The sequence below is a fragment of the Sceloporus occidentalis genome, unplaced genomic scaffold (assembly GCF_023333645.1).
Source record: "Sceloporus occidentalis isolate IW3139 unplaced genomic scaffold, rSceOcc1.0.p SCAF_32, whole genome shotgun sequence".
Taxonomy (NCBI): domain Eukaryota; kingdom Metazoa; phylum Chordata; class Lepidosauria; order Squamata; family Phrynosomatidae; genus Sceloporus; species Sceloporus occidentalis.
Genome location: NW_028317012.1, coordinates 9,393,827 through 9,398,657, shown reverse-complemented (window position 1 = coordinate 9,398,657; position 4,831 = coordinate 9,393,827).

Genomic DNA, 4,831 nt, shown 5'->3' with positions numbered 1-4,831 from the left:
TCTAAAACAGAGTGCCTCTAGTGGCAACTACTTCTTTATTGTTAATGCCATCGTGTGAATGAAGGCATTTTTAACCTGACGTGTAAAGGTCACATGGTGCTGGCCGTCGTATGTAAAGTGCTGCCCAGTAGGGTATAGCATCTGTATGTTCTTCCACAAATGATATCAATTACGGCAGAGCCGTCACTGAATCCCACAGATGGTACATTTTGCTTGTTGCTCAGCATCGCGTAACATTTATGTGTCCAGTTAAAAATTGCAGGCGCAATGAGGGTCCACCGCCCAGCAGGTGCGGGTTCCATCTCTGATACATATCATCAGCGACGTCGTCCATTAAATGCGTTTCATGATGGTACTGTAAAAGTGAGTCAGTTCTTTGAATACGGAATATATTTTATTTTAATATATACTGACCATTGCTCTTATGAGTTTTGGCTGTTGCTGATCAGTGGATTAGAAATGGGCATCTGTGCAATAAAACTTTAGCCATCTCATCAGTGTTCCAATCAACTGCAATTGGTGGCTACTGACTGAGACGGTTGGGGGTTCAAGTAAATGATCTCTCTCTTCTGCATCACGCCGTGTTCTTTGATGCACAGGGACACTCGGTGAACTTGTGGCTGTATCTCTTGTCTCCATTCACTAAAAGATTAAATGATCAGTATGTTAAGCAATATTTCAACTGACCAGACTCAACTGCAGTTAGGGGTATCCCCCGGAGGCAGAGGACACATGGGGCTATGTTTGAGTTTGGGAGGGGGGGGGGGCACTGGTGGATTCCTGGGGAGACTTATTACTTGCCTTCCCAGTCCATTCATGTCTAAGTAACCCTGTGCTTATTGGGGGCACAGGGCGAACGAGATGGCCCGTCTGGTCTGATTTTATAATCCTTGATACCGAACATACTTCATCTAACATACTATCCTTCAGAACCAACAGACTTCAGTAGAGTCTTCATCTTCCTATCCTTCTGTAAAACACATGGGAATAGATACAACACCTGTTAACCTCCGCGGCACAATATATTCCGAAAATGGTAAATAGAGAATCTTCCGTACCCTATGTCATTCCGATCGTGCTAATAGCGACAATACGTTTAACCCGTCACAGTTCATGTGTCCATGATCAGAGCTAGAATTACTGCTACCCAGGGTAAATGGCAAAGTGGCAAGTTTTCATGGGGTTAAATAATGTTAGGACATACAAATTAATAGGAGTAACATTCTTAATGCTATAGTTGCTTATATAGAAGATAAAACAGTATCTTTAACATAGGCGATGTACGTTTTGATCCTGCACTTTTTCTAGATCTCCTCCTCAACACTATTCCTTACATTTGGTCCATCATACACCGGGGCTCCCACCTAGTTTTCCGTATGGGAGAAGAAACCTAGTTCAGCCACTTAAGGGTTCACGAAAGAGAAAAAAGAGGGAAAAAACCAAAACAAAACAGGATAATCGGAGCTTTTCGTAATATAAGGGTTTGTATCATTTCATAGCAAACAATTAACATACCCTAAGTTGATACAAAATGAGACCCGGATGAGATGCCACATGCACCGTTGGCTTGGATCTATGTTAAGGATGGAACTGTACAACTCCATCCTTTTAACAAGGGGCATGCATTCATCGCACACTTCAACTCAGCCAACCCAGTGCATAGAGTCACCCGCCCTGGTATTTAAGTCGCGAGAAATGCCTCTTTGTTGTGGTTATGGTGAGCCTTTAAAAATTTTAGAAATGCCGCTGATTTTAGGTTATGGTGAGCATTTCAATATTTTTTTGTCGTTGTTAACTGTCATATTAAAAACTTCTATGGGTAATTTATTAAGTAACATGATTACTTTGCATTACCATGATGTTTATGTCAGCTATTCTTGTAAAGTATTTGCTCAGCTGCACACAGTCAAGTCAAACGGGAGTTAATATATGCGTGGAATCGACCAATCACAGTCGAGTGGGCGGGGTTATCCGGCCAACGCAATAACAAAGGCACGTACGAAAAGCTATGCATGGCATCAACCAATCACAGTTGAGTGGGCGGGGTTATCTTTCTAACGCAATAACAAAGGCACGAATGAAAAGCTAAGTGCTGATACAGCTACTGAAAACCTATTTTGACACAAAAACTGGAAATTGGAGAGCAATAGGTGAAGCCCAAATGCCACAAGTATCCCCCTGGAACATAGTTATATGTTGGTGCAGTCTAAATAATCACCAGCAAATAATTGGGAGTGCAGAATGCAGAGGCTTACCACTTGGTCGTATTTATTTGCTAGAGTATTTTTATATGGGGGGGAAAAAAACCCCCAAAAAACATTTCATATATGTATAAATATTTATTGGGGGTCTGTGTGACGTTTTTTAACCCATTCAGGAGCAAGAGATTTTCATACTCCAATGATGACAGTTGCTAAAGCATGATTTCATTTTTATACCTTTGATATAAGAATGACACTTCATGAGTCCAGAGGTGATTTGTCTATCAAGGGGCATTTGTGATCTAAAAGATCAGACAAATGTACTTAAATATTTGATACCCCCAATACCTTAATCTAGTACAAATGTCCTGCTGGAGCAAACAAAATATGTGTATCATTATAGTTATTTCAGTGCGTTAGACGGAGCTTTCCTCTTGCTAGCAGTTCATCTAGTAAGTCGCTACAGAATATCTGCATTCAGCTGTATCTTCAGCTGACCAGAAAATGAATTCATTAGAGCCTCTATATTAGTTGTAGGCAGGAATCTAAAACAGAGTGCCTCTAGTGGCAACTACTTCTTGACAGATGTAGCTTCGACTCACGGGCCAGGCTTGGCTCATTTGCTCAATTAAATAAAACACCAACACACAAGATGGGTTTGAAAAGGCCACAGCCGTTTTATTTAACAGTCATTGTCCTGTAAAACCTGAAATAATAAACATAGATGCGTTAACAGAGACAATGACGTAACCAAAACCAACCTAGCTTGCCAAGTTATCCAGGTACCATACCAAACACCAATTTTGGGAGGGGACATACCAGGATGCCCCAACCCGGACCTGAGGTTCCGAGCACCACTCCTTGCAAGGAACCTCCCACCGGTTATGACCACCAATGATCATACCACCACATTAACCCCTTGGATACCTGGCAAGCTACCGCCCACGACTGTGACTAATGCAGCAACACCATACCACACACCAATTTGGGAGGGGACATACCAGGATGCCCCAACCCGGACCCGAGGTTCCAAGCACCATTCCTTGCAAGGAATCTCCCACCGGTTATGACCACCAAGGATCATACCACCACATTAACCCCATGGATACCTGGCAAGCTACCGCCCACAACTGTGACTAATGCAGCAACACTACTCCACAAACTCAACCACATAATGGGAGGGAGGATGGGACAAACACCACCAGGTAAGGTTAAACAAAATGGATCCTTACCCCTGTGATCACCAAACTTAAATATCCTCCTACCAAAACTCCTCCCCTAAAATCCACAATTCCTGCCTTAGCCTAGCCCTGCTCAGCACTCTGTCAGGGCCCACTCTAGTCCATTCTGGCCCCCGTGGGCTTCATGACAGATGTAGCTTCGACTCACGGGCCAGGCTTGGCTCATTTGCTCAATTAAATAAAACACCAACACACAAGATGGGTTTGAAAAGGCCACAGCCGTTTTATTTAACAGTCATTGTCCTGTAAAACCTGAAATAATAAACACAGATGCGTTAACAGAGACAATGACGTAACCAAAACCAACCTAGCTTGCCAAGTTATCCAGGTACCATACCAAACACCAATTTTGGGAGGGGACATACCAGGATGCCCCAACCCGGACCTGAGGTTCCGAGCACCACTCCTTGCAAGGAACCTCCCACCGGTTATGACCACCAATGATCATACCACCACATTAACCCCTTGGATACCTGGCAAGCTACCGCCATGAGCCCATCCCTTGACACCTCAAGCCGGATGGGCTCCCCCCACAAAAGAAAGCTTGGCCCGTTCAAAACCCACCGCCACTCACAGAATCAAGAAATCTGCGCCAAATGCCTACAAAAACCTATCCAGCACCACAAACCAGCCCATCCACCTTTGCTGCCTCTGGACAAAGCACACCAGCAGCGTAACCATGACGCCCAGGCAATGCTCAATACCCCTCTAACTCACGTAAGGTGCTAACAACAGGCACGGCACCTGTACAAACCAAATCAACCGTCTCACGGTGACCAACCCCCACATCAGCAACATAAATGAACAAACTCATAACTGAACAAGTTTTGTAATGTTGAGCCACCAAGGTCCAACAACCCACACCAAAATTTCCATCCCACAAGCACCAAACCCTCTGGGTAACCCAGCTGGACAAACGCTATGCCCAACTGCGGCCCCCACCGACGGGCTCAGTTCTCCAACCACAGTTCCGCCACATCCCCAAAACTAGTGAATGCCAATAGGCGACCCCCACAAACCGGCACCCCCCCAGCAAGAAGAAGAACAAAAACAATCTTACTCATAACCAAAATTGTGTAATGGCAACCAAACCACCACCAAAAACTCCATCACCAAGCACCAAAACCCCTGGGAGACCCAGCTGCAAACCGCTATACCTAACCGCGGTCCCCGTCAGGGTCATTACTGTTGAGAATGGCTGATAACCCGCCTACCAAAAGAGGCCCGAAGAAAAAACCCACAGAGGGGAGAAGCAACCCGAGCTCCCCCCCCCCCCCACCAGCCTCAAACACCATTTGCATGGTGAGGCGGCCAAGCAGACCGAGCCAACATCCATCCTGATGTACCCGGACGGAAGAACACAATCCGCTGATATAACCCCCAAAAGCC